General features: G+C 49.5%; 1 non-coding gene across 1 annotated transcript; it reads left to right on the forward strand.

Moving 5' to 3' along the window:
- Positions 1 to 4,020: 4,020 nt before the first annotated feature.
- TRNAT-CGU (transfer RNA threonine (anticodon CGU)) lies at positions 4,021 to 4,092 on the forward strand. The gene has a single exon. It is a non-coding gene; the product is annotated as a tRNA-Thr (tRNA).
- Positions 4,093 to 18,055: the final 13,963 nt, after the last annotated feature.

Genomic DNA, 18,055 nt, shown 5'->3' on the forward strand with positions numbered 1-18,055 from the left:
TGAGCTGTTTGTGGGATTTGGGCCAGCTTTTTTCAATCTGACTTAAATATCATTACTTGCTGAGCTGTGCTGCTAACAAGGGCTGGGGAGAGAGCGAGTGGTAGTCAGGGGGAGGCTGCCTCCTGGCTCATGCCTCCAGAGGCTGGGGCCCAGGGCCATCGTCCCCAGAGCCGTGTGTGGAGGTGGCAGGGATAGAAGGGGAACCCCGGGACCTGCTGGGGCCCGGCCCGGCCGGAGAAGCCGCCACTCGGGCCCAGCCCCGTCGGAGAAGCCACCCCGCCGACCTGCGCAGCAGCCCCCTCAACCGACGTGCTGAGGTAATTTTTTTTTTACTTTTTCTTTTTTGAGCCGCCAGACCCCCTGGCCTGTTCTCTGGTATATGTTTAAAACTGCTGGAGTGAAAAACAAAATAAAAAGTCCCAGCAAGGGACCAGCTGTTTAGGTCAGGGCCGTGTTTGGCAAGGCTCGGTGCAGTAATGCCATCACCTCAGGGGTAGCAGGCCCATGCTTGCAGGTGCTGCTGTGGAAAAGAGGGGGCCAGGAGGGGACCATTAGCTTGGAAAAGCACAGGTGATGGAGGTACAGCCCCCCTCAGCCTATAGCAGTGCTGTGGTGCCTGTTACTGGGAAAACTGGGGCCTTTCTGAGGGGTAACGGGGGGGGGGACTCAGACAAAGCATCTCCCTGAGCTGCCCTGTGTAGCCTGCCTGGCAGTGCATCAGGGGAAACCATCGCTCAGCCCTGTAACACCAGCAAGGTCTGTGTTAACGTGGCCACAGGATGCAGTTTCCAGCAGACTTAGGATTTGTTTCCTGAAAAGCCACTGTTCCCACACTTGGGCTGCTCCTTCGTCAGTTGGAAAAAGGTCAGTTGTGCCCTTCTGAGGGGGACCTAAAAACATGACTGGTTTACACCTTTGTGACTGATGATGGACGGTGTATGGCAGAGGAGAACCATCTCTGTGATGTATTATTTAAAATCTGAAAAGTCTAATTTCATGAGTTCTCTGCCTCCCTCTGGGCTCAAAGACAAGGGAGAAAGGAAAAAGGGAATTTTGAAAAGCCTTGGAGGGCAAATGTCTTACTTTAAAAAACATTTTGGTGCTCCTAAGTGATTGTAGAGTGCAAACTGCTTTGATTTGGCTGTCAGTAATTTCTAAACCTGGTATATGCCCATTACAATATCATTCCATGTGGTGGCTGGGCAGCTTTTCTCCCAGCAGGTACAGACATTCGGGAAATCAGAACAAAGATAAGGTGTGAATGAATAATCCATGGAGCAACCTCTGTGTTATCTTCTTAGGCTTCCCCATTTCCACATTCCTTACAGCAATAAGGCGTTAGATATTAAGATTTATAACGGCAGGCTGAAACAAAACACCCCGCTGTGTATGTTGGACCATTCCACCAAAGAGATATTGGAGTAGTTTTATTCCAAAATCTGGATAGCAACTCAGGCTTACGTGCTGTACTACTGACCTACTTCCAGATCAATTGCTCAGGGGTTCACAAGAAAGACACACTGTGAAAATAAATCAGCTGTTACTGTGGGGATAGGAATATATCAATACTATGTATCTCAAAGCCTGTAACAGTTTCTAACAAATGATGCTGTTCTTACTGTGTTGAGAGCCCAGACCCTTGGGTCATTTTGCAAACAGGAATTGAATCTCAGAACTTCCTGGGAGGTGATTGTTATCTTGCTCCTATCTTTTGGGGGAAAAGGAGGGGGGGGAAGGAGTCTTGAAGCCAGACAGAGGTTCTGTGATGCAGCAGCAGAGCAGAAAATAGATTGCAGGAGTTCTGACCCCTGGAAACTTGGATGGTGGCAAGGAAGGCCTTTACAAAGTAGAAATGCAACTTGTGTGAGCAACAAGTGAGTACACTGGCCAGTTCTGGTAGTCTGGCAGCAGGCTCTGATCTCCTTGTCTTGGCAGATATGTTCAGTATATGAGTATCAGAGCCATGACTTTGATGCTTTCCCTTGCTCTCTTCTCTCTACTGTTTGCTGTTCTGGATGACACAGATTTATAACATTTCCCTGGATTTCTGTCTGGGGGCAGGGGTCTGAGATGTGTCACTGTTATAAATGTTTTTTGACCCACGTGACAGCAGGGCGTCTCCTAGCTTGCATAACCCGGGATAAGTTTTGTTCTTTGAGATAGCTGCTATTTGGAGGCAAAAAAGGGGCTAGAGCACATGACTAGTAAATTGAACGTTGTCCCAGATGTATAATGATAAGAATTTGGGTTAATGGTAATTTTAAAATTACTTTGCAGTAGTAATGTGTCTTCTGTCACAGCATTTAAACCCTTACTCCCTCACACTTGGACCTTTGTGCCTTAGCTTGCTAATATACCCATAAGAAGCTGGTGGTTAATATTTTGATGCCATGGCATGTACCATAAGGCCTATACATCACAGTACAGACTGCTTCTGAACAGAAAGAAGAGCAGGTAACCAGGCTGTTACCAAATGAGGTATGAGCTTACCACCTCCTGAAAGGCTGCACTCGCTTGTTCACTGTTGCACCGCAACACAAATTGCAGGTTGTGTTTTATAAAACACTGTCTCTCTCGGCCACTGCCTGGCTTTCCTCACTGTGCTCAGGCTTTTATTTAAAACCTGAAAGGACACTGGTCAGAATTGCTCTCAGCCCTTCAGCCATCCTCCAGCCTGCCTGAGCGCTTCTCCAGTGCAACAGCGCTGCTGGGCGAGCTGTCCCTCAGCGTTTCCACTGAAACACAGCCGAGCTCTGGCTGTGCAAGCAAAGAACGGGGGGGCTGCCACAAGCAAAGCGGCGGCACAGCGTTTGACTTTCCTTTCCTTCTTGGAAACGCTGCTGAAGCGTGCGCCAGGTTTGGCAGGGAGGGTGCAGTGGGGCGCTCCCCCAGCAGGGGCCGGCCGGGCTCTTCGCATCGTCTCCTGCGGGAGCCGGCGGGGAGGCGGAGCGCGGTCGGCCCCATGTGCACAGCCAGCTGCTGCTCCACCAAACAGCCGCCCCAAAAGCAAAGTCCAGGGCCGCAGAGGGTGCGGGACGTGGCTTTTAAGCACAAGTTCCGTAACCCACGCGGATCCTCTCGTCCTGCTTTTTTACTCTTGATGTCCCTGGGCTACTTCCCAAGCGATTGTAGCATCAGAAGAGCAAGGCTGGGTGTCGGACACCTGCTTGGAAATATTTGGCACAATCTGTATATTGTTTTTAAGAGCTCAGGATGGGATTTACCCTTAGGAAAGCAATTATTTCTCTCTCAAATGAGGTGTTCAGACCTTGTGCGTTTTATTTATTTGTGCAAGGAGCACATTGCAAATGCAGTTTGCATTCCTGTAATAAAGGTTGTGCAACCCAGATCTGATCAAGCAGCTGGTGGTGCCTGGTTACCAGCTCATCTGTGTAAAGAGAGCTGTTACATTACATCAGGTTGGTAGCAGGCTTTTACTGTGCTTTGGTTTGTTTGGGTATTTTTTCCAGGAGAAATATGCAAGCTAGGGATTGTTAGATCGCTTTTTGTAGTCGAGCAATGATTGAAAACTAGAAGCCAGAATGAGGAATTCCAGTGCAGAGCTAAATAATTGTTCAAACCCACATCCTTCAGATTCTTCCCTCCTGCCCTACAGCCAGCGGTGACAAAAACAGGAGCTGATTCACTGCCTGGGTTTTAACCAAGCGCTAGCCGTGAGTCTAAATCCTTGGTAGCCAGGAACCCGAAGGAGGAACCTTTCCTAAAGTAGCACCGTATTTACGATTTATGCTATGCTGATTCGCCTGCGTAGGCAGAAGATAACGAGACCGGAGCAAAACGTGAAAACGGCGGCAGGGAGCTCCACGCCGGGCTGCCCGGTAGCCGGGGCACGGCTGGCCGGGTACCCCCGGTCCTCCCGGTGCCGGTGCCCGGGACGGGCTCCAAGGGAACGGTGCCGCCCCAGCGCTCCGTGACCGGAGGCTCGGGAGCGCCCACACCCCTTGGGGGCCGCAGCCCGCTGCCTTCCACTGACTGCGCGCGGCTGCTGCTAGCCCGTCAGGCGCGGTGGCCAAGTGGTAAGGCGTCGGTCTCGTAAACCGAAGATCGCGGGTTCGAACCCCGTCCGTGCCTGCTCGAGGGAGCGCGGTGCTTGCTCGCCAGCCTCGTGGCGTGGAGCTGCGAATGCCGCCGGGTTGGTGGCTGCTTTTTGTTCCCGGCTCCGGAGAGTGGGGAGGGAGGGCGGCCCCGCAGCTCCTGCGGCTTGGCAGGCAGGGGAGCACCGGCCAGGGGCGGGGAGACCCCCCCCCAGACCCCTGCTGTGGTCCCAGAGAAGCGAGTAGCAGAGTCGGGGGGCCGCATCCTGCCAGGTGCGTGCGGCCCTGCTGTGCATCGCGTTTGTGGGGTGGGAACAGCAGTCACCTCGTGCAGGAGGCGTTCTCCGTGCTTTGCTGCAGGACGGGTGTGTCGAACGAGGTGAATCACAGTTAAATAAAGCTGATGTTGGCACCGCGTTGCTGTGGAGGAAGTGTTCGGTGAGCTTGGAAGTGATGAATCCCTCTTGCTGTCTTTAAAGGTGCTGGGTTTGAGGTAATTCTTTTAGACAAAGTCTTTAAATGGTAGAGGGAGGCTGAATCCCGGAATAAACAAACACAGCCATGAAAAGCTTAGTGCAGTTGTGCCATTTCCACCAGAACTGGCCTTGATTACTTGGTTCTTAGCACATAAAGCGCTGCGAAGATCTGCACGTGTGCAAGGGCATTTCTACTGGCTCTGTATAGCGTCAGTTTGATTATTGCTGCTTTTAGACAGCTTAAAATATGTAAAGAGTAGTCATTTCAATAGCCAGATATTTGGGAAGAACTGAGGAGCCTCTTGGAGAGAGGAAAAAAAAAAGCTGCTTTCTTTGATGCTTGGAAAAAGCTGTTTTTGCTGTTTAATGCACCACACTTAGCCTGGGACTGTCTGGGTGGGAGGCTGTTTGTCTTTCTCAGTAGGTACTGGAAGTGCGAGTGCATAAGGTATTTTGGGAGGTTTGTACAAAACAGTTGTAAAGTATGTTTTTAACAAGGCACAAAAATGCCATAGTACGTTCTGATATAAAAACAGGAAATGCAGTTTAGAACTTGTTTAGAAAAATGTAGACACCATTTTACCTGGAAAATGCAGTGCTGTCAAAAGCCTGTCAACTTTGCTGCAGGCTCTTAAGGATGAAAGTTTCAGCTTTGAAGCACCCTATTTTGACTTTTTAAAATTCTGTAGCGTTTCTAATGACTCAAAAGTCTTGCAGCTTTTGCAGAAAATTCAGAATTCTGTGGGTTTGTTTCTCATTGAAACCAGTTGTGAAACCGAGGTCCTCCCCGAAACAGGCTTGCCATCCAGTAAACCTGAGCAGTTGAGTCTTGCCCGAACGTGTGCCATGAACACAGGGCTGAGCCAAGTATTTCAGTAAAGCTCTGGCATTGCTGTTCTCTGTGGCCATAACACATCCAGGCAGCTTACCAGTTGCTTAACTTCAGTCTCTGCAGAACTGGAAGATTAACTTCTAACTCACGGATGTCTTGTGACGAAGGTCCTTTGCTCAGCACCTCGGGAGGAACCCACAGAAGAGCTCAGCACCAGGACTAAATGTGCATCTTCACTGCTGGAACAAGCCCTCCTGCCCAGATCCAATCTGTTCAGTAAAGCAGAGTTAGTTCTTTTTGTGCATCCTGCTCGCATTGCTGTCTTCAGGGCTCACCAGCTCTTCACAAACACACGAATCCTAGGGCACAGGGATTTTTCTTCAGTCCTCAGGACCATCTTTTTCTGTATAGAAAATAGTGCTATAAACACCGCATTTCAACAGGTAAAGCTTTCAGGGCAAAGTCTGTCGCCTCTGAAAAGTTCTGGTTGGCTTATTAGCAGGAATGGAGCTGTGCCTTGTGGCTCATGCAAGAAGCTTAAAGCAAGAGTGGAGGTTGCAGGTTACTTATGATAACCAAGTGACTTCTTGCAGGAACAGTTCCAGATGTGAAAATCTGGCCCATGCGTGTCTCTGTCACCTAGCACATGCATTATGTTTGGCCTGCCTTACCTTGGACAGAAACACTGTACAGTTTGTTAACAAAGCTGCAAATCAACAGCTAGACCCAACTGACATTCAAGCTAACAAGGCTGCATCAGCTGACCTTCTGTGTGAGCAAAGTCCTGCCTAAAAATAAAATTCAAACAAAATGACCTGCTCGTCACATCCAAGCAGAGCTGATCCTGCTGTTCTCTCTCCCAGCTCGCTGGCAGAGGTGCTGCTGGGCTCTTGGATCTCTGGCTCTGCTCTCGGTGGTGTCTCTGCACCTTCATGCTCTGCGGGAGCTCCTGGCACCGCAGGGTTGTGTTGAGGTGGATCACATGTTCTCCTGCCTCCCAAATCCCCAGCCCATTCTTCTTAGGAAATAAATTTGATTTTGGCTTTCACTAAATAATTAAAGTCCTGAAGTGTCAGTGAAGTTTAATCAAGATGCTTATGCTCTGATCATAGGTGTGCTGGAGATAGGTTTTTGGGGGTGGAGGGTGGACTGGGAAGGGGGAATTGTTTATTTTGGACACAAATCCTGACCAAAACCAACGCAAAACCTTTAGGTTTCCCATTTGAGTTCCTCTAAGATCTTTGATTTTGTTCCAGAAAACATTGAGCAGTCTCCCTCTGAATATAACACCTCTGTTAAATGAGGAATTATTAAATGAGGCCCCTTTTAATTACCTAATAAAAATACATTACAATTAATGTACTTAACGTCTGTGTTACTGCTGAAAATCTTGGCCATACTTAGGTACAGAATTTCCTGACCTTTCTGGATTGACAAGCTGCTTTATTCAGGATGCAGACTCTTCATGACCCCTTTAAAATTCCTCTTAAAAGTGTAAAAATGAATCAACTATAACAGTGGTGTTTTCTGAATTGTGTATTATGTGCATTTTTGAGAGGCTGACAGAACATGCCTTCTTTCGAAGAGTAAGACGTGAATGGGAACTAAAAGCATAATGTTCTTTGTTCAGATTAAAACAACATTTTCAGAACTTTGCAACTCTCCTAAGCATCTGTCGCGTCCTCCCCAGGGTCAAACTTCAGCAACTGAAAAACAGTGTGTTAGCAACACAGGACCTGTGTGTCTGATTCAGAAATAGTAGTGAGATCATTCAAAAGCCTTATGTAGACCTTGTTGGGTGTAGCCAGGGCAGACGGGACTGTCCCAAAGACTGTTCCGACCCGCTTGTGCATTCATGAAGCATTGAGCTGTCTTCCCAGCAGTCCTGCTTTTTGGGTGTCCCCCCATGGGTCTGCTGACATCAGCTTTTTTAAAAAAATAAAGCAGAGTTGTTGTTTTTTTTTTAAAAAAAAAAAAAGAAAAGTCACCTAAGCCCTGAAACCTTGAACTTGGAGAGAAAACAAGTGTGCCGGGCTGTGCAAACAGAGCGTGGTGTGCCAGGGGTGAGCAGGCTGCCGGAGCCAGCTGGGCTGTGTGCAGGAGCCAGCGCCTGCTCGCTCCGAGGGCTGTCCAGCGGGGCTGGGCACTGCCTCTGCGTGGGATGCAGGGAAGGGCCAAGCCGGGAGGATGCTCGGTGTGTGCAGCGTGGAACTGTGATGATGTTTCCTGCAGGTTAGGCAACTAAATGTACAAAGTAAAGCTACGACCGGCTGGTGAGACCACCAACAAACAATTGGGATGAAGGCAGTGGTCTTCGATGAGGCGGGAGAACAGCGTTCGCAGTGTTGTCTGGATCTCAAATATATGGTTGAGTAAATTAACCCCTGAGTAAATAAACCCCAAACTGTGGAAATCTTCACATGGCTACAGCAATGTGATTCCCATTTCCATTATGCCTGGAATTTAATGGACTGCTGAAGTTTGACCAAAAGGCATTTCTTGTGTCAAAATGAAAAATTACAGATCAAAAGGGTGACTTTGCAGACAAACATATCGATCTAAAGCCTGGGTGACACAGACTTCCTGGAAGAGAGCCCAGAAGCATGTCTGTGTTTAAAGTCAAATGGCTGTAGCCTTTTACCACTGATGAATAAAAAATGTTTTTGTCTGCATGCCGAAGGCTCAAGCAGAAACAGAAATGACTTGGTTTGTTCTGCTGGAGGAGCAGGTATGTGTTTGCGAATAGTAATCCATTGAATGTTGCAGTATTCAATAATTTTAAAAAAAATGATATTGAGATAGGAAATACATTTTTCAATGATTTTTTTTTTTCTTTGAAAACTCCATCTGTGGCAACTGAGAAGGCAACTTTGGGAAAGGCAAAATGAGTCTCCTTGCTCTGTGTCCAAGGGGCTGAGTCACAGTGTCCCCTTCCCTGGAAACCTGAGGAGGGGAGCAGTTGTGAAGTTCCTTCATGGGGATCCCGCTTGTATTTCCGCTTTAGTACCCACTTAGCAAATTTTATAGAGGTCTGGTCCTGAGGATAATATTGTCTTCTATAACTCGATAGTAATGGCAAGGTGCGGGTGTGCCTCCCAGGCCAGAATGAATGAAAGAGCAGCAGCAGCATGCTGTGCTGACCCCCTGAGAGCGAGGTGTAACACGTGGGTGGTTGCAGCCTCCTTTGGTGAATGAGCTCTGCAGCACCCAGGAGAGGGAGCCGGATTCCTTACTGCCGCACCGGGGAGTGGGGAGCGAGGTGGGTGTCACCACAGTGTTGGGTGCCTTGGTTTCGCAAGGGAACCTGTGAAAACAGAATTTAAATGGAAAAAGTGGTGCTGAATGGCAGTGATGGCCAGAATATGCTAGCTGACAGTCCAGGTAGCGTGTCTCAGATGAACTTCAATTATGCAGGGGAAAGAGGAGCAGGGAAGGAGGAGAAAGAGGAATGGATGGGAGATTTATATTCTCATCTCTTCCACCGTCTGTTTAAACTCAGCAGCAAGGGGCCTGCAGGTCACAGAAGCCACACTCCTCTCCCTCTTTATCTCTCGGGTTCATGTTCCTTACTGTAAATATCCTGAAAGAAAGAGAGGCTCAGAGCCCAGTCCTGTAAGGTTTGTGCACTGGGTTCTCTTTGTCTGTGTGACACCACTGAGAGATTACTGCAGGTAAGCAAGATGTTGCAGGATGAAGGCCAGTCCCATGAGTATAGCTCTTACTGTGACCTTGGTGTAAATTGGAAAAAATTATACTGGAGCAGATGAAGTGATCTGTTTGCAAATGCACTGCCATGGGAGCACAGTCAGAGATTGGATTAATATAGTTTCTGAACTATCAGTCCTCATCTTGAAATGGAGAATTAGTTCCTTTGCATTCAGCAAAATACAGCTCCGTGGACCTGGAGTTCACGGTGACAAGCCGAGATGCAGAGTCCAGCCTGAGACATCGTGTCAGCAGTGCAAAAAACACCAACAACAAACTCCTTTGCCTTTGAAGTTTGCATTATTTTCTGCTGCCTGAAAGACTTGAGGCAAAACCTGCCCCTGTACTAAGAACAGCAGCTTCTTTAGGGTGATGCCCACCGTGGCTGTGGCCTGCCATCCCGTTTGTAGCAGCAGTAATTCAAACAGTAGTGCTGAGCTGGTACAATCATCTGGGTAAAAGAATTCAGACTGTATATGAATTCAAGACAAGGACAGCCTAATATAGAATTTAATGTTTACTGTCTTTGAAGAGGCTATAATAAGCTTACATGGGAAGCCCAAGAAAGAGATTGAGCAATCAGCTAGCGCTGCAAGTATGTTAGAGGGCTCTTGGGAGCCCCAGTCTGCAACTTTTGTACTTTATTGTTTGGTGCCATGGCCATCAGTTGAGCCACAAATGGTCATAAGAGTTTGATGGCGTTGTGCAATTTACACTGTCACAGCGTTATAGGGGACGTGAGGACTGTGCATCTGAATTGATGGACTCCTCGTGGGTAATTTCATGGGGATTGTATCCAGGTTCAAACATACATTTCATCATAGGAAAGCAGAAGGCAAGTGAGGCTTTACTGGCAGAGCTGAGTTTAAAACCTCATTTCATACTCCTAGTGTGTAGATGATGGGAGGATTAATACCATGGCAGCGTCTTTAATTTTCAGGAAGTGTCTTGTATAGTCCTGTGAACACTGTCCCCTCTCAGCAGTCACTGCAGTGCCCCAGTGCCACTGCAAGATATGTGCAGTGAGAAACGAGCTCCCGCTCCGAGCCCGCTTCCTGTTAGCCTCTACTTGAGCCGAATTCCTGACTCCTGTCCTTTCATCACTCTGGGCCCAACTTAAAGAGTACTTGCAAGCTACCAAATATAGAATGCTCGCAGCATGTTTCACAACTGAAACTTGCAAATGCTGGAGTGGATTTCAGGGACTGAAGCCCCCCATGGAGCAAGCATTACAGTAAATAATGTTAGTGCATTTGTTTAATCCCTGAGGATTGTGGAACGAAGGATTAAAGTGGGCTAAGGGGATTTCCCCATTGACAGCTGCTCCTCTGTGCACAAACAGACAATTTTTTTATATGTAACTTGTTCAGCCACAAAGAATTTAAACTGCATATGGCACTGCGCATAACATGACTGTTGTTTCCACATCTGGTTACACATATCTGTCTCCCCCAGTAATTGTCTTTAATAGACACAATTGGGGATGAGGTAGTTGTACTAAGAAGAGACATAGTTCTGTGTTTGAACAGGAAACCATTATTTCTGAGCTTAATCATAGCTCGTTAGTCCTTTGATTTTCGCCCCTCTCCTACACACACACATGCTTTAAATATGAAGGTCCCCATTTATGGTGGGGCATTCATCACGTACCGACAGTTGCCAGGGGTTCTTTGGCTGGGCAGAGCCTTGGCCAGTGAGCAGAGAGCAAAGCCACGCCTGGTCTGTGGATGGAGACGTGGGTCCAGTGGCGTTACGTGGGTGCTCAGAGCTGAGCAAGAGCTCAGGCGGACTGCAGCTTCCATAAACCCTTACTGGGCTTGGCTGCTGGGTGCTCCTGCACAGGTACAGGGCGTCAGGCCCACTCCTGGCAGTACGTCGTGTTTGATCATTTCAGAAATTGTGAATGATAAACTTGCTGTTCCTATTGTTCTGATAAAAAGAGATCTGATTCTGGGTCTCTGACATGGATTCATATTTTCAGGTGAAGACCAGCAAACTTCATCCTGTGCCAGCAGTGGAGTTTCAGTTATTTCTCTCATTAATCATTGGGTTCAGGTTTAACTACTTTGGTGATCCAGTCTCTGTCAACAAGGGGTGATGCTGAAATACCAGGCTATTGGCTACAAGCCATGCTTGCTCACATGCTGCTTAGTACCACGTGCTGGAAAGTTAACAAATCGATGGCTCTTCTTGCAGAGAAAGGTATTGTGTGAGCATAGGCTGAACTGTGAAAGAAAAACCTCAGATTGATGCATGCATTCAACTAGATCAAAGTACATCCACGGGGCCTGAGTGTGTCCCAGTCAGCAATGTGCAGTCCAACCTCCCATCCATTTTCTGTCCCACAAGTTCCCTTCTGACTTCAGAGATGTCACACCAGCCTTTCACTTGGTGAAGCCTTTGTGAAGACCTATAAAGAAGCTACTACATCTGGTTCATGGATCTTGTAAAAATCTTTTTTTTTTTCCAAACAGGGCTATTTTCAGAAGCGATAGAATCTATTGTTCCATAGTTATTGTTCCATAGTTATTGTTGGTCTAATGTTATTAATATATTAGCCCTTTGGCTGCCAAACTGCTTCAACCAAACTGCTTATGTTTATTTTTAGAATTGCGAAAGTTGTGATGCTTTACAACTTGATATGCTTGTGATTACATCTGAAATGAATGTAGGGCTAATCCTCTTCCCAGCTCCCATCCAGACCGGAGCTGTAGTCATGCATTCCCCGCACACAGGTTCTGCACACCATGGAGAGCAGCCAGCAGGTATTTGTGAAAGGAGATGAAGTCCAAAGACCTGACCTTCTCAGGTACGGAAGTGTCTCCTGCCAAGGGGAGACTTGTCTGACATGTGCCTTATCCGGTTACCACCAAAGGACTGCCAGTGCTGTCAGTGGAAGTGGGAGCAGGCTGCCAGGAGCTGAGCAGCATCTCATAGGATCAGGCTCCTCGCATGAGATCTCCCGCTGGACAAAAATGTTGTGTGAAAGTCTTGCCCTGATCTCGTGAGAGACGCTTGACATCCAGTACCAATGGTGGCAAGATTAAGGTGAGAGCCAACATGTATGAGGCTGCCGAAAATAGCAAATTAAACAGTTGGTCAGGAGATCAGCTAAAGAGTGTGCCATCCGCTTAACTAGGAGGAAACTTCTCTGTTCCCTGGCTCACACACATCCTTCCATGCATGTAGCCACAGCAGTTGCTATGATTTTTGTGTGCTCAGTGTTGGTCTGTGCTGTTGCGAGCAGCTCTTAGCTCTTTGATACAGCCAAAGAGCAAGAATACTACTAAAGAGAGAGAGTGAGAGAGGGAACAAGTGGTTGGTGGATTGCAGTCTCTACATGAGCATGAGTCTCTTCGTTTCTAAAAGCTGTTGAGGACTTTTCTCTTTCAGCCCAACTGATTTCTAAAGAATCCATGCCCTTCACCAGAGAAAATATCAGTCTCTTACACAGTTTTTGGAAGTCTTCATTCCTACCAGTGCTTACTGGGCATCACTGTAGAACAATTCCTGGGTGTACCCATTCCAGATAGTCAAGAAACTCTTCATTTCTGTACCTTCCTCCAGTAAGTCTTATTCCCAAATCCTCATACAACTTTATCTCTCTTTCAAACCCTTTGTCCGTGGTCCATGATTCACTTTGCATTATACTATCCATTTTAAACAACATGTTCCTTGGCTCTAAATATTCATCAGGCTTCCAGCCAAGGAACGCTTTCTTCTGTGTGGAGGATGACTTTGCAGTGTCGATCGAGAGGAGCAGTTACATGACAGATCAGTTCAAGTTCTCTCTGTCCCGTTCCATCCACACAAGCCAGTGGTCATTTGCCATGACCATAACAATGCTGGTTACATAAAGTTCTGAGCACGCAAAGGCTCCTAGTGCAACCTGCATGTGCATAGGAGTCACAGGTGGCTTCAGTATGGACACAGGGAAAAATCCAATATAGACACAAGGGATGTGCTTTTGTGTTCTGCTGAACCCAAATATTGCAAAGATGAGTGCTCTGGATTCTGGCTTTGATTTTTGTCAGCTTTAGCTCCTGAAGCCCAGTTTGGAGCTTCTTGCTCAGCTGAGGTTTTTCTACCAGGTACAGAAGGTATGATGGGAGCGTTCCCATGTGCTGGTAATCCCAGTCTATTTTGTGAGCTCCTAGCCTGCACTTTTGTGGGCCTGATGCTCAACTCGATGGAGCTGTGATCTTCTGTGAACACAACCTTGATAACTGGCACGTCACAGAAACAGCAACTGATGTCCTCTGTCTCTGTAGGATAAAACCTCTCAGGCCATCCCAAACGGCCACGTTTCCTGTGGCTCCAGCATGCTGCCCCTCGCTGGGCTGGTCACCACTTTGCTGTCTCAGCACAGTAAGCTGCCTGTGGGCATCATCAAGGGAGTGGAGCTCTTTGCGGTATGTGCCTGTTTTGTCCCCTTTCCCTCATACTTTGTCATTCGAAGGATCTGCAGCAGAAATTAAAGGGAGGTGCAGTAACTGGCCGGTCCCACACAACCTGGGGGCAGGGCCCACAGGTGCCGGGTTAGTATCCAAAGCATATGGAAGTATCATCGCAGAAAACCTGTAAGCTCAGAAACACAAAGCAGGTGTGCAGAGTGATACTGTAAGATCAGCAAGCAGGAAGACAGAAAATTATCTTTTTTCATGGCATTTCAACCGTCCCTTCTGGCTTGACCTTACGTTACTGAAGGCCTGTGATATTTCCTTAAAGGCCTTTTTTAACCACGTGCGTGTGTAAGTGAACATGTCCTTACTAAAGCCTTATAGCTCCAGCTGCGAGAGCTGCACTTTGTGCGCAGGTTGCCCTGCTAAAGCAGGTATGTTCACCCAGCCCTTCCAGAGATGCAGATAAAAAGGTCCGGGACACCCAGGAGGCCGGGCAGGGGATGTCCCTGACACGGCTGCGACAGCCGCCGCTCAGGGAGGCAGGAGGAGGGCGAGCGAGCTAAGGACACGCGTGGGGAGCTACGGCGCGGGGCTACCGCCGCGGGGGTCGGGGCCGCCTCGGGGCTTGGAGGCGAGGCCGGGGGGCTCCTGCCGGCGGCCCGGGCTCGGGGGAAGGAAGAAGGGCGGTGGCGGCGGCCCAGGGCGGCCGGCAGGGGGCTCCCTCCGCCCTCGGTGGGCCGCGGGGCGCGCAGGTCGGCGCGGCGCAATGCCCCGGCGGAGGCGCCGCCGGGAGGAGCGCGGGGCGGGCGGGCGGCGGCGGCGGGCACCGGCGGGGCGGCGGCGGGCACCGGAGGCCTCCTCCCTTCTCGTGCACGGGGCTCGGCGGAGCTCCTGGGAGGGCGAGGGGGTGGAGAGGGCAGCCCGGGCGAGCCTCCCAAATTCGCCCGGCCGGCTGGCGGCTGGAGCTGCCCGGCGCAGGGGTGGGGACCGGCCGCTTCCTTAAACGTGCGCGGCGGGGGGCGGCGGGGCCCGCACCGCCCCCGGGAGCCGGCCCGAGCCTCCCGGGCCGCGGCCGCAACACGTGGAGCAAACTTTCGAGGGACGGGCACCCGGCTGCAGCCGGCCACCGGGCACCGCAGCGCCGGGACCGCGCCGCACGGAGCAGCTCGCCTCTTGCTGGTTTGAGGGGTTTGGGGTGCTGGGGGGCTGGTTTTTAATGGCTGCTTTTAGTTTTTTTTTTTTCTTTTTTTTTTCCCTCCTTTCCCCTACTTCTCTTCTGCTGCTTGTTGGGTTGGGACTTCTAAAGCACGCCGGGGCGAACGCAGCGCTTGAAAAGCCGAGAGCAATGTTGCAACGTCCCTTGTGGCAACGAATTTCTGGTTTTTTTCTTTCGCTTTTTGCGAAGGCAAAGAGGAAGGGTGGAAAAGATCTCGCCGTGCTCGGCACCAGCCTAAATACCCGCCTGCGAGCAGCCGGCGAGGCAGGAGAGGGGGCACCGCGGCCGCCCGCCGCCTCTCCCCGCTTCTCGTAGTTGAGCCCGAGCTGTGCCGGGGCCCCGCGGCTCTGGGGGAGGACGGGGACCGAGGGGTCCCCCCGAGCCCCTCTCCCGAGCCTCCCTGGGCGCTCAGAGCAGGTACCGGGGCTCGGGCTCCCGCCGTGCCGAGTCACGGTGCGCTGCGGGCCCCGGCCCGGGGGCTGCGGGCCCCGGCCCGAGGTGCGGGCGGCTGCGGGGTGCCGGCGGCTCCGGTTCTTCCTCGGGGCCGGGCACCTCTATCCGACACGGCCCGGCCCGGCCCGGGGAGGGGGCGGCGGCTGCTGCCGGGGGTGGCCCCGCTCCGGCCGGGGCCGGGGCTCTGCGCTTGCGGCAGGCAGCGGCCAGGGCAAGGAGTTGAATGAAAACACTAGCGGTGCTAATAAAAATAAATCACAGCCTGCGCCTGATCGGGCGAGCTGAGGGCTGGGTCTTTGCGGGCGAGATGAGAGGTTCGTGGCTTCAACTGGCCTACAAAGTCCCAGTTCTCGGCTCCCAGGACCTGCCGGGCTCGCAGCGGGCGAAGACGGAGCGCGGCGGGGCCGCTGCCCGGGGCCGCGGGGAGCGGCCGGAGGCGGCCAGAGGCGGCCAGCCGTAAGTGCCTTCCTTCCCTTCCCCTCCGGAGGGGCCTCGAACGACCGGGGCCGTCGGCGATGCCGCGGCCGCCCCCCCCCGCAGTGCCCGGGCCCTGCCTTAGCAGGCAGCGAGCGCCCGGATTTTGCTCCTGCGAGGCCATGTGCATCCTTCCCCGCCGCTTTCACTTTCAGAAAACACATCTGTTTTCTTTTTTCTGCCCTCTCCCCTTTCCTCTTTTTTTTTTTTTTCTGTTAATAAATCTGGTCACATACACACCAAGTGGCCTGGCTCCCGGTCCTTCTCTTCTTCCTTCGATGCTCTTACCCCTCACCCTCCTGAGGTTCCCTATTACTTGTCTTTGGTCCGGCGCCCTGCACTCCTGTAGGCACTGGTTTGTGCTCCTTCTTTGGGCACGATATAGATACAACGCAGTCTGTGGATATTATTGTTTGCTTATGTAGCATCGTATTTTTAACTTCTGCGCCCTTCGGTGTTATGTTACATTGCATTTTAAGTTCTTAGAATTATTTTGAGGCTCCCCATAATTTTTTATTTGTGTAGAGATGTTTTTCTTTCTCTCTTGTCAAGTCGAGAACAATGATCTAGAATAACGAGAAAGCCATGAGAATATTGTTGCTACTTGGCCTGAGTTTCCCAAATGGAAAATGAAGTGGCTTAAAAAACAGAGGAAGATTTTAGAACTGAATCACTTCTTTGCTGTAGTATTGCAGGAGTCTATGTTCTGTGTGTGTACACAGACACTGATACAGTCCACATAACTTTTACACTCAGACCCCATGAGATTTTTGCAAACAAAACCTGTTTTCAGTGCTTTATTCTATAGACTTTGCCCATAAAAATATTCACTTTGTGTTTCGTGGTTTGCAAGAATTTGCAAATGCTATTACAGACCCGTGCTTAAGTTTTTCTCCTTCAGTCCTCTGTATCCAGACACTTGTGCGCAGCATACTAAAAGGTGTATTAATAGCTATTCCTCTGACATGTGTCTGGGCATACTGTCCTCGATGCAGCAGAATTATTTCCCGTGTGCAGTCCTTCAGGTGCTGGTTGGACTTTGGGGCCAGCAGGAGCGGTCAGGTCTGCCTTGGGCCTGTTCTCTTTAGGAATCTGTACGTGGGTACTGGGTGGGAGCTTTCTTTGAAACCAAAATTTAAAGGAATCTTTTTTGCACATTTCTTTTCCCTGCACGCCCATTTTTTCCAGAGAAGACTGTCTAGCAGCCACAAAACGGAAAAGTATGTGAAAGTAAGGAGTAAAGGCAAAAATGCTGTTCCTCTTCTCGCAAAGAACGCCGTCGGGAACGGCTCTGCTGTCCTATTTGCAGCCCTTTTCTCCCTGCAGATCTTTAGCTCTTAACGAAGTTAATCTGCAGTGAAATCACAGAAATCTGATTCTAATCATCCGCCCTGGAACAAGACGGGGCTACAAGACAACGAGCATAGTGTAAAAATACTTTAAGCATGCAGAGCCATATCATTAACATTAAAACCTGATGGTGTGAAAGGGGGGAACTGGGGGTAGATTTCTGTGCCTCTTTAGCACGCTCCTCGCAACTCCTTGTATAAGCTCTCGGTATCGCTGGCAAGCAGCGACTTCTGCTGAGGTTGCTTGTGTTGCAGTTCAGTCTCTGGAGCTGGCTGGTAGGCTCAACTGAAGTTTTCCCTTTCATAGGAGATTTTCTTAATTGTGGTTTGCTTTGTAAAGCTGGGTAAACTGCTGGGTTTAGCTTTTGCCAGATTTAGCATAATCTGGATATTTTTTCCAGCAATAATTGTTTTCTTCCTGCATTTAAGTAACTCTGGCAAGTTTTGCCCCCAAAAGCCCTGTTTTGGAGCGCTATATAGCATAATTTGAGTTACTAGCTTTTGGTTTGGGTGCTTCCTTCAAGACCCAGTCAAAGCCTGTTGTTGCAGGGAGCGAGTGCTCAGTGTTTTGCCATCATCAGGACTTGGTAAATCTGTTCAGCTGAGCTTCTGTCTCCCTGGTCCCTTTTGGAAATCTTTTTTCTTAATGGCATTTGCTAAGGTGAAAGGACACATTTTGCTTTTCAAGCAGCATTCATCTGTTTGAATTAGAGTGGATGTAGTTGTTTATAGCTGCTACAACTGTTGATGGACTTTCTGATGCTAGGAACGTAGTTTTTCTTCATTCACCTATAATTATTAGCAACTGTTTAGATTGTAGCTGTACACACGGCATTGACGAGCCCTTTCCAACTTGTGTTTGCGCCCCAAAGAACATGCAGTGCACTGCAGCCGTATTTCTCAGCATCTGGTTTACACTGTTCAGTTTTAACATTCTCTCTGAATTAAATTTCAGGCTGGAAGAGAACATTCCCTCCTGCCCCAAATGACTTTTTGTGGGTCAAATTACAAAGTAAAAATATTTTATTTTTTAAATAATATTGCTCTGAAGGCTGGGCTGGGGGTAGGCCACACTTTAGCACTTTCCAAATG

The sequence above is a fragment of the Cygnus atratus genome, chromosome 18, assembly GCF_013377495.2.
Source record: "Cygnus atratus isolate AKBS03 ecotype Queensland, Australia chromosome 18, CAtr_DNAZoo_HiC_assembly, whole genome shotgun sequence".
Taxonomy (NCBI): domain Eukaryota; kingdom Metazoa; phylum Chordata; class Aves; order Anseriformes; family Anatidae; genus Cygnus; species Cygnus atratus.